The sequence below is a fragment of the Artemia franciscana genome, chromosome 18 (genome assembly GCF_032884065.1).
Source record: "Artemia franciscana chromosome 18, ASM3288406v1, whole genome shotgun sequence".
In the NCBI taxonomy this organism is placed as follows: Eukaryota; Metazoa; Arthropoda; class Branchiopoda; order Anostraca; family Artemiidae; genus Artemia; species Artemia franciscana.
The window spans coordinates 28559032-28571330 of NC_088880.1; the positions used below are offsets into that span (position 1 = coordinate 28559032).

The window sequence follows — 12299 nt, forward strand, 5'->3', positions numbered from 1 at the left end:
GTAAAGATCTATTTGGTTAAAACCAAAAAACCCATGAATAAGGTGGTGAACGGAGAACAGATAGGTTTATTTCTAGTTCCAATTGTTTTCATGTAATAATTAGTTGCTTATTGAAAATATAGTTTTTAATATCTCAAAATAGCAAAATATATGAAAAGGAGCTTTCAAGACTTCCTAAAAAAATATATTTATAGAAATTTTGTTTCCCCAGTGACAATGAATTTGTGAGATTTTTTTACTTGTGAGTTTGCAATTTTTGTTTGTTTTTGTCATTAAGATTGTATTACTTATGTCCAAGACCATATCCAGGAATTTTTTTCGATGGGAGTGGGGAGGTCAAACCCAGTATCCCGTGGATACAACCTCGCAAATGTTTCTGTTTTATGTTATTTCAAGCCGTTACTTTATTTTATTGTTAAGTTTATGTTTATCACAAATTTTGTTCTTAGTTTTATTATATTTATGAAGCCAATGCAAATTCATTTAAATCGTCTGCTTCTAAAAGGACAAAGCCAAAGATACCAATTTGGAGGATGGGGAAGGGCGCCTTCTTCCCTTCAGTATATTTGTAAAGGCCTTTGTTTACAATTTCATTAAAACATTCTCTCTCCCTAGATTTGAAAAATACACCCCCTTCTCTCTTCAGTATTTTCGTCGGTTGGCACCGCTGGGCAAAACAGTGACTGAAAAGGGGTAAAAAGACAATTTGTTTTAGTCCCAATCTTTGTGTAAAATTGCCTATATCGCGTATGCTTAATAAATTGGCCGGGTGAGTTTTGTTCTTTCTCTCTGTGAAATTATTTGAAATTGACTAGTAAATTTGTATTTTGATTGATTGGAGAAATCTACCAGCAGCTTGTCAAATTGCCATATATGCATGAAGTTCAATTTCGGTGTAATTAACTGTTGGCACTTTTCATGTAAAGATTGTAATTTTCGATATGTTGTTAACAGCTAAGAATGTTGCAGTTTTTCACATATAGCTGAAGAATTAGCCAGAGACGGCGCAATAGCGCTGCCTAAACAAAGAACAATGTTGGCACAATGTATTATTTGTTTATTTTTTTGGTTTTTCTTAGACGAGGGCACTTCGTATCGAAGGAGTTGTCTTAGCAGCTTCAAAAATGTATCATTCAATTGGAAATTAAGAGGGCTAGTGCCCTTTTTAAGAATAAAAAGTTATCGGAGTGCAACTAAACCCCCCTCCCACACCCACCATTTCCCCAAACACTTATGGTGAAAATTTTGAGATAGCCACTTTGTTTAACGTAGTTGAAAGGTCCAGAAATTGTATCTATGAGAATGAACCCCCCCCCTCACAGCCCTCAGGGTGAGGGTTGTAAGTTATGCCCTCGGGGCATATATGTTTTTCATAGACAAGTGTTGTCGTAGAAACTTCAAAAGGGCTCATGCGATTGGAAATTGAGAGGGTTAGTGCCCTTTTTAATAGTCGAAATTGATCGGAGGGAAAATACCCCCCCTACGCCCATCGTTTCCCCGAACACTTTCGATTGAAATTTTGTTAGAGCCATTTTGACGAACGTAGTTAAAAGGTCCAGCAATTATGTCTTTAAGGATGACAAACCCCATCCCCCCACATAGCCCTCAAGGTAAGGGGTGTAAGTTATACCCTTAGAGCATTTAAGGTTCTTACAGAAAGCGTTGTCGTAGAAACATCAAAAAGGGCTCATTCAATTGAAAATTGAGAGGGCTAGTGCCCGTTTTATTAGTGGAAAGTGATCGGCGGGCAAATGCCATCCCCCTCACTCCAACCATTTGACGAACACTTCTAATCAAAATTTTGAGACTGCCAATTTGCTCAATGTAGATGAAAGTTCCAGAAATTATGTCTTTGAGGATGACGTCACCCCCAGCTCTCATAACAAGGGTTGTAAGTTATATGCCATAGACTTCGGAGGGGGCTCATTGGATTGATAATCAGAAGTTCTATCGCCCTTTTTAAGAGCCAAAGTGATGGGAAGGCAGCTACATCCTCCCCCCATCACACACACGTGCACAGAGTATCGTCCCAAATTTTGAGATAGCCTTTTTATCCAAAATAGTGCAAATATCACATAAAAAGGTTTTTGGGGGGGAACAAACCCCCAGAGCCTGGGGTAAAGGGTTTTACTATATGCTCGGGCATATTTAAGGTTTTTATGGAAGAGATGGTTGAATAAACTTTAGAGGAGGTTTATTTGGTTGGAAATTGGAAGTGATAGTTCCATGTTAAGTATTAATAGTGATGGTTGGCAACTACCCCCCCCCCCTTGACTACCATAATTCAACAAACGAATCTGACTAAAATTGTGAGATAGTGATTTTGCTCAAAATAGTCCAAAGAAGATATAACAATGTCTTAAGGGTTGACACAATCTTCCATTGGCCTGGAGATTGGGTTTTAAGTCATGCCTTGGGAACATATAATATTTCTATGGAATGGGTGGTTGTATAAACTTTAGATGGGTCTCATTTGATTTGAAATTGGACGTTATAGTGCCCTTTTTAAGAGTCAAAACTGATTTGAGAGCAACCAGCCTCCCCACGCTCATCATTTCCTCAAAAATATCCAATCAAAATTTGGAGATAGGAATTTTATTTATTGTAGTTGAAGGTCCAAAAATTATTTCTTTGAGGAAGACAAACCCGCCCCCACAGCTGTCAGAGCAAGGATTGTAAGTTATGCCCGGGGGCATATAAGGTTCTTGTATAGATTCTGGTCGTATATACTTCGGAGGGTAAAATACTTCGGAAGGGGAGGTGATAATCAGAATTTTTAGCACCCTTTTTAAGAGTCAAAGTGATCAGAGGGCAGCTACCTCCCCCTCCAGACATTGTTTTTTCCCACAATACATCCAATGGAAATTTTGAGACAGCAATTTTATTCAAAATAGTCCAAAGATCATATAACAAGGCCTTTGGGGTTGATACAAACCACCAGAGCCTGAGGGAGAGGTTTGTAAGGGGACACATTACGTTTTTATGGAATGGGTGGTTGTATAAACTTCAGATGGGTTTCATTTGACTTGAAAGTGGAAGTTATAGTACCCTTTTTATGAGTCAAAACTGATTTGAGAGCAACCAGCCAAAATTGTTTATACTTTCTAAGCCCAATGCATGCATAAATCATCGCTGTTTATGCCTAATGGTTTTGACATTGTCGTGCCTAGTGGTCTGACTCTACGTGCGGCTTATTTCAGATATTGCAAATTCCTCCTCGGCTTCCTAGATGGCACCGAAACAAAAAAAATAATTGCTCGATTTGGTTTAATAGATGAGCATTCTCGGATTCGGTCTTCCAGTGATGATTTATGTAAAAAGACTATCAACTTTATTCACGTTTATGACACTCTCCAGCCTTTTTTGCATATTGATACTGGTTAATTAGTCCATGTTGCCTTGTGTTAGTTTGATTTTTTTTTTCTTCGCTGTTTATGGTTTTTGTTTTTGTTTATTTATAATACTCCGTACTTTATGTTTTCTATACTTTTACGGGTAATAAAGTTCATTCATTCATTCATTCAAACCGTTTCCGGAGGTGTATTCAAACGGAGCATCTGCGGAGCAATCGGTTGCGGGCAAATGCTGATTCTACTATTACTACTACTACTACTACTACTAATAACTCACTGCAGCACCAAAATGGGGTATCTGCGGGGCAATCTGTCCAGAGTTGCATTCAAATGGGGTATCTGCAGGGCAGTCTGTCCGGAGCTTCATTCAAATGCGGTATCTGCGGGGCAATCGTTTGCGGGCAAATGCTAATTCTCCTTTTGAGAAAAGGCTGAACAGCTTAGCAAACAATTTTCGGCACTTACTTCAAAAGTATGAAAGTTTTACATACGATCTTTAGGTGTAACAGTGACGAAATTTATTTCCTATTTTTGAAAAATCCTATTGGATTACTCCTCTTCTCAACCATATAGACTAACTACAAATTTTTACTTAATTCTTATCTGAGAAAATCTATTTATTTGAATCCTTTAATCCCTTTTGGTTCAATCGAATAACACCTCCCCCCCCCCTACCTAATGCCTAGATATAGCCCTAGGCTATATACCAAGTTTATTGATTTTGTTTATTTTGAAATTTTCTGTGCTTATATTTCTCATTAAGATATAGTGAAAAATCCTAGGTCTAAATGCAGTCGTATGGAGGGGGGAACAGGGCTTATAATTATCATTAAGATATGGTCCACAATCCTAGGTCTAAATGCAGTCGTATGGAGGGGGGACGGGGCTTATATTTCTCATTAAGATATGGTCCACAATCCTAGGTCTAAATTCAGTCGTATGGAGGGGGGACAAGTAACTAAAGTGAAAATTAAATAACGCTTAATTCAGTAGTTTCTTTGATAGGAATGATGTGAGAATTTTGCTGCAGATACTTAAGACTTGACTTTATTAATTACTTTATTAACTACTTTATTAACTACTATTTACTACTTTATTAACTACTATTAACTATTATTAACTACTTTATTAACTGCTTTATTAACTACTAATTACAAAAGGCTCTACATATACAAAACCGCCAGGGGAAGGCTCAAACAGCCTGATGTTGTACGGCTGCAATCCTCTGATTCTCAACCTATTTAAAAACTCCACTTCGGAAGGGAATGGTTAAAAATAATTTTAAAAAAGGATTCGTTGCTTAAATACCCCCCCCCCCCCCGGAAAACGAATTTTTTGAACCTCTTGAATTCTAATCCTGATTATTTCACTGATAATATGATAATGTAATGTATTGTAAAGCATAATTCAATATTAGGATTAGTAATAGACCCCCTGAAATACTCGAAGATGATTTAAATCCTTTGATGGAAAATACAAACAGTTCCCAACGATTAACTTCCGTGAAAAAAGCCAATGAACGATAGTTGGGCCTCTTCGAAGTGAAATCCTGACTATTGGAAGTGACAATTTTATGCTTTGTATAGTTAGCAAAACGATAGTTTAGTTATGCATTGCAAGGCATAAATTTAAAGCTAAGAACAGTAATGGATCCCCCTCTCCCCAACAAAAAGTTGAGACCCTTCGAAGTAGAGTCCTAGCTACAACATTGATTATCTCATCCTTTGTTTAGTTTGTAAGGAAATTTTAAAAGGCGTAATAAAATATTGGGATAAGTAACAGGGGCCTCAATCCCTCTTTCCCTATATTTCAATCCTTTGGTTCGTAAGTTAATGGACAATAGTTAAATTATGCATTGGTAGGCATAATTCAATTAGGCATTGTAATAAGCCAGCCCCCTCTCTCCCAAGACGTAAACTGAAACCCTACAAAATGAATTCACGACTCCTGCATTTAAGCAGATGATCCCCCCCTCAATCCGAAAATTCTCTCATTTTCGGCACCTCTTCTCAAATTATCAAGTAAAAGTTTGTGTTATTATTTGTCCTTCCCCTCGAAAAAAAAAAATTAAAACTTAGTCCTAACTATTGCACTGGCAATTCCACCCATTGTATAGTTTCGATTGGGTAAGACATGAACAATGGCCAAGTTACATATTTTCGGGTATAAATCAATATTAAAATAACTACTAGACCCTTTGCCCCCACTCCTAAGAATGGAAAATGGGCGAACTACTCCAAAATGCAATCTTGACTCCTCTATTGAAAGTTTCAAGAAATAAACTTCCCAACGAAAAGTCAATAAACGATAAGATATTCGAAAGAAAATTCTGCATATTCCAACTGATAATTTTCTAATTTAAATGGTCTGCAAGATGATGAACTATAGCTAAGTTTCATATTGGGAGGCATAATAAAGTGCTCAACTAAGTAATGGACCAGGGCCGTGTCCAGGAAGGACCCAGTTTGACCCCCTCCCCCTAATTTTTTTTGTTCGATTCATACAGAAGTAACAAAAAAAATACTTAAAGTAAATTCTATTGCGTTTTTTTGTTAAGCCCCCCTCCAATTAAAATGACCCTAGAACAAAATTCAAAATACAGCCCTTAATATGCCCTTGTTTCCCCCTAAAGAAAAAGAAAAAACGAGTGGATGGCTTCAAAATGAAATACTGGCTGTTTTATATGACTTAAGAGACAATAAACGGGTGTAATTTAAATAATAAAAGAGAAAAAAAGAAAATAAAAGAAACAAATTGACAAAAATTTTAATAAAAAAATCTGAATATTTTGACTCCACATAAAAAAACAAAATACACAAAGAAAAAGACAAAGCAAAAATTTCACGCTATTTTAAGTGACTGCAGTATTTTGGAGGTAATTAAGACGTGAGTTTTTTTTTATTTTGTGTGTGTGTGTGTTTGTATTTTTGTTTATTTTTTTGTGTTTAATTTAATTTAACTTAAAATTTTTCCCCGTTGATCTAATTTTCCGGACATAAAGTCGAAATATTCAGATTTTTATTATTCAATGTTTGTTGTTTTTTGTTGTTCTTTTTTACCACATTCTACTGTTCCATTTGAAGTGTTTTTTCTTAAATTATCCAATTAGAAAAGCGGGGTGGCCTAAGAGATCATTTCAACAAGAGAAGGGTTAAAGAAAAGTTAATTTAATATAATCACATCGATAGATAAAAATTCCATTTTGAAAAAAACAATAGATAAGTTACGCAATGTCGAACCCCTTCAAAATGAAGACCTGACTGCTCTAGTTCTACCGATGTTTTTATGCTTGGTATAGTTCGTAGTCAACGAAAAATGAATAAGTTTAATATTGAAAAACACTATTCAAAGTTAGGGTAATAATGGACTCCAGGACCCCCCGTCCTCCCTTGAGATGAAACTTTAAAATGGAATACTGACTCATACACAAACACAGGAGGCCCCTGTGTCTGAAATTACCCCTGCTTCTAGGTACTGCTCATTCAAATTCTCAATTAAGTGTCTCTTTAATTACCCCCGTCCCGCCAAATAAGCTCATGTGTATGAACCTATCCTGACTATTCCACTGATATATTCATCCGTTTTTATTTTTCTCAAGTTGATTAATGATCGATATATCACATATTGTAAGGCATAATTCAATTTTAGGATAAGTTATGGACTACTGGATCCCTTCCCTCATAAAAAATTGAGCAACATTTTTCAGAATGGAATCCAGACTCCTACAAACGGGAAAAATGCATATAAGCAAATTTTGATGCGTTTTTGTAACCCCATCCTCCCCCAAAAATGTCCCGCACTGAAAAAATCCTGAATACCACCCTAGGGCAACCCCCCTCACATGCGAAATAATTTATGTTCGTTTTAAGTTTTAATGTTGCTCCTTAATTTCAGTTGAAAAAACTCGTATTTTTAAAAAAATTCTCACCATGAAAAATCCTCCTGAGCAGAAAATGCTTCCCCCCTCCAAAAAAATGTCTCTATGCTTCCCAACAACAAATATTACACGAAAACAAAGGGCAAAATTCGTAACTTAAAGCCTATTCCCTAGGGGCTGTAAGGCGGAGAGAGTCATATTATCCGCATAGGCATGAATCATTGGACCTTTTAACCATGCTAAGCAAAATGGCGATTTCACAATTTTGATGGGACAACTTTTGTGAGAAAAAGGGCATGTAAGAGTGACTAGTTACTCTCCAATCTTTTTGTTCACTTACAAGGGCGCTGGAACTTTTGCTTTCTGATCAAATTAGCTCTCTCTAGAATCATTGGGTTCGATATGATCACCCCTAGGGGAAAAACAAAATAAAACACAACAAACAAATTACCACGTATCCATTATCTTTCCTCGGCAAAATACGTAAAATTCCACATTGTCGTATACAGGAGCTTGAAACCTTTATAGTAGTTATCTTTTATATGCTGAATCTGAGGGTTTGATTGTCGTAAATACTGTGAGACAGTTTATGGATGTTTCTCCCCTTTTCCAAAAATTGGGCAAATTTTCTCAGGTTCGAAACTTTTGATGGGTAGCATTAAAATTAATTGAATTCATATATTTAGAATCGGGATAAAAATTCCATTTTGTACAAATTTATTGTTATAAAAAGTCATTTTTTTACAGTTTTGGTTACTATCAAACAGTTCATTACCACGAACTGTTTGATTGCAAGACATAATTTAACGCTAGAATGAGCGATGGGCCTCCAGACCCTCCCAACAAAATTGAGTTGAATTTGCTCAAAATGGAATCCTGACTTATACAAAAATGTAGGGATGGACTCTGGGCCCATATGGCCCGTGAAATCCAAGATTTTCTAAGCTTCTGATTCAATTTGTTTAATGATATACTTTTTATTATCTTCCCTCTCCCAGGGATGAAATTCCTACCCTGACTATTGTAGAAATAGCTGTATTCCTTTTTTATGGCTCGTCAGTCAATGAATAATAGTTTAGTGGCGTAGTGCATGACATAGTTTAATTTCAGGATGAACAATGGGCCTATGGACTCCTGCCCCCTCAAAAAATGAGTCTAAATTTCTCAAAACGGAATCTTGGATCTTGTAAGAACTCAGGGAAGGGAATCTGGACAAGGATCTATCCTGACATCCAAAACTTTCTATACTTTTGTTGAAATTATTCAATGACATATTTTTATTACCCCCCCCCCCTTCCCCGATCAAAATTCATATCCTCATTAGGTACTTGTCAATTATATCGACTACATCCTAGAAGTAAAGTTAGTTTAATGAAATATTCTAAAACCTGATGAAAATATAATGCCCTAGAAACAAAATTACAACAGAGATCTATGGAAATCAGGACGTCCAGAACGCATTATATTAAGTACGAGGTCTATCCATTAAATATTTAATTGAAATATACCTGTTTAATAGTTTATCTCACTGAGACTAAGCTAATCATCTCCAAATGTAGACAGAGAAACCGGTTTTACTGAGAACAAACAGATGCAACTTCTTGAGTGTAGTCCATATAATTGACAAGTACCTCTGATTATTGCACTGATAGTTGCATCTGTTTTTATAGTTATTAGTCATATAGTTCTATTATATAGTCAATCAAACACTTCGTGGTAACGAACTGTTTGATAGGAGCTACCCGGCTCAACTACCCGGCATAGTAAAGGAAACTCTAATAAACGGAATTTTGATACTAAAAGATACATTAAAAGAATCAAATTTTTATGCTGATTTTTAATAAATAAGTTTCATCAAATTTAGTGTTACTCATCAAAAGTTACGAGCCTGAAAAAATGTGTCTTATTTTGGAAAATAGGGGGAAACACCCCCTAAAGTGGAAATTGTTATGTATATGTGCAAGGAAGACGTTTAAAACGTACACTAAGAGCAAATCCGGAAGCGATGCATTGATTTTTCGTAATTATTAGTCTATACTTGTGCTTTTGTCAAACAGTTCGTGGTAACAAACTGTAGTAAGGAGCTACCCAGCTCAATAGTAACCGAAACTCTAAAAACTGGAATTTTGATACCAATAGTTACATCAAAAGAATTACATTTTAATGCTGATTTTATATATATACGTTTCATCAAATTTAGTCTTGCTCATCAAAAGTTACGAGCCTGAGAAAATTTGCCTTATTTTGGAAAATAGGAGGAAACACCCCCTAAAATTCATAGAATCTTAACCAAAATTACACCATCATATTCAGCGTATCAGTGAACCCTATTGGTTTAAACTCCTTTTTACTGCTTTACTTTTACTTTTATATTTATTTTTACTTTTTTACTGTTTAATAAAGTAGAATTTAGAGAAAGATTCAAGCCTTAGCGTATTAAATAAGAAAACAAGTTTTTTTAACTGAAAGGAAGGAGCGACATTAAAACTTAAAACGAACAGAAATTACTTCGTATATGAAAGGGGCTGCTTCCTCATTTTTAAAAACTCTTCTTTTTAAAACAGTAAGAAACTTTAGCGTAAAGAGCGTGGTGTTGATGAGGAAGCAGCCCCTTTCATATAAGAAGTAATTTCTGTTCGTTTTAGGTTTTAATGTCACTCCTTACTTTCCTTACTTTACCTTACTAAGGAAGACCCCCGCCCCAACCTACAGCTCTCAGGGCAAAGGTTGTAACTTATGCCCTGGGGGAATACAAGGTTCTTGTAGAAAGGGTGATCGTATATGCTTTGGAGGGGACTCATTTGATTGGTAATCAGAAGTTCTAATGTCCTATTTAAGAGTCAAAGTGATCAGAGGCTACACATTGCTTGTGGAGATATCTCCGCAGGTGTAAATTGGGATATGGTACAATTTATTTGCCTAGGCTAAATTTGTCTTGAAGTTGTGGCAACACTGGCCCACAGGCATTTGCAATAAAACTTATCTATACTTTTTGAGATCGCTTCTACTCACAGCCTATATAGACACCAGTTGCGCATACACTTTTCAAAAGCAACACAAAGCTATCGTCGCGACAATAATGGGCGCTCTGTCAAAACCAGACACTCTTGCAGCTGGAAACTGGATTCCGAAGAGGCTGATAGGTCACAACAGAAATTCCCGTTTTCACTCCCGGAATAGAGCCAAGATCTTTCCGCGCTGATAGGATGTGGGAGCGCCGGAGGTTAACGCTTAATCTAAAGATGTGTGTTGAAATTGAAATCTTTCTATGGGCAAGATACGACGCCACTCAACCAGTGTCTAAAGGAGTATTCTGCCAACCAGATATAAAGGTACGATATGAAACATATCCAGGTTAATTTGAATAGAATGACTAAAAAATCCATAATGGGCAATTTTACAATAAAGCTTTCTGCCACACAAATTATTGGCAATCTCCCAATTCTGAAATAATTACTGAAGATGTATTTGCCTCAACAATTAGAAATAGGGCCAAAAACCCAGCTTCTCGGGAATTCACAATATTTAACAATGCAAGAACGCCCTCAGAATTGTTTCTGACTATATCTACATTGGAGTTCACGTGGCACTTGTTAATATTCTCCGAATTTTGTGTAAATTTCTAAGTAACACGTCGTATATAAAGAATTTACTATAATCTCTCTTTGATTTCCCCGAAAACAAAGAGGGAAGTCAGAGAGCACCGAAGTTGTACGCATGCTGGACCTCCAATTCACATGTATGATCCTCAGATTAACCAGCATTTCAAAAATTATTTGATTGTATTTGTCGATGCTAATAACTTACGTTAAAACACCGAGAATTTATTGACTTCAATGTAAAATTTCTTCTATATATGTACCGTATATTTTGTTTAAATTTGAAAACTGCAAAACAATAATTATATATCAAGCACTGTTATTAATGTATGTAAATTATTTTTCATTTGATAATTACATAAGATAAATAACTTCGAAACATATTTGAGCCATAAGAAAAATAAAATCAACGAAAAAACGGATAAGACGATGGTGAGGGGATAAGCACGCAGAAGCCGTACTGGAGTTTTCTGTGGAGAATCTCGAACTTTAAAGTTATATCAGGAGCTGAAAATATTCTAACAAGAAAAAATTTACAAAATTTGAAATAATTTATCCGAATTCTGTTTAATTTGCCATTATTAAGAAGGGAGAAAAGACCTAAAGCATAAAGGACAGAATGATTACAGAAAGTAGAATAAAGTTTGGCCAGCGCTCGTCTATTATACTTCCCTCTATTTGCCACAATCTTTGCAGAGCCAACCTGGATCTTTTTACTTATTAAATAAAAAACAAGCTTTTTTTTAGCTGAAAGTAAGGAGGGACATTAAAACTTAGAAAAGAAATTACTCCATGTATGAAAGGGGCTGTTCCCTCCTCAACACCCCGCTCTTAACGCAAAAGTTTGACTCTTTCTCTCAACTCTACTTTTTAAAACAGTTGAAAACTTTAGCGTAAAGAGCGAGGTGTTGAACAGGGACCATTACTATATGTAAACATTGGTCAAAGTTTTTAACTTGCAGCCCCTCCCACGGGCACTCTAGGGGAGTAATTCGTCCCCAAAGACATAGTTATAAGTTTTTTTGACTATGATGAATAAAATAGCTATCTCAGAAATTTGATCCGGTGACTTTGGGAAAAAATGAGCTTAGGAGGGGGCCTAGGTGCCCTCCAATTCTTTGGTCACTTAGAAAGGGCACTGGAACTTTTAATTGTTGTTAGAATGAGACCTCTCGCGGCATTCTAGGACCACTGGGTCGATATGATCACCCCTGGGAAAAAAAGTAAACACACATGCGAGATCTGTCTTGTGGCTAAAAACAAGACTGTAGGTTTCTTCTTCTGCAGGGTTACTGTAACTTCTACTGTAGGGTTTCCTAATACGCTAAATCTGATGGTGTAATCGTAATCGTGTAGATCCTATCACTTTTAAGGGGTGTTTCCTCCTATTTTCTAAAATAAGGCAAATTTTCTTAGGCTCGTAACTTTTCATGGGTAAGACTAAACTTGACTTATATATTAAAAATCAAT

At 36.1% G+C, this 12299-nt stretch overlaps 1 long non-coding RNA gene across 1 annotated transcript in view; it reads right to left on the reverse strand.

Moving 5' to 3' along the window:
• Positions 1–8960, reverse strand: part of LOC136038837 (uncharacterized) — a 306828-nt gene extending 297868 nt beyond the window's left edge. Inside the window, exon 1 of the long non-coding RNA XR_010620326.1 lies at positions 8739–8960. This is a non-coding gene — a long non-coding RNA (uncharacterized LOC136038837). The remainder of the gene's footprint in view (positions 1–8738) is intronic.
• Positions 8961–12299: the final 3339 nt, after the last annotated feature.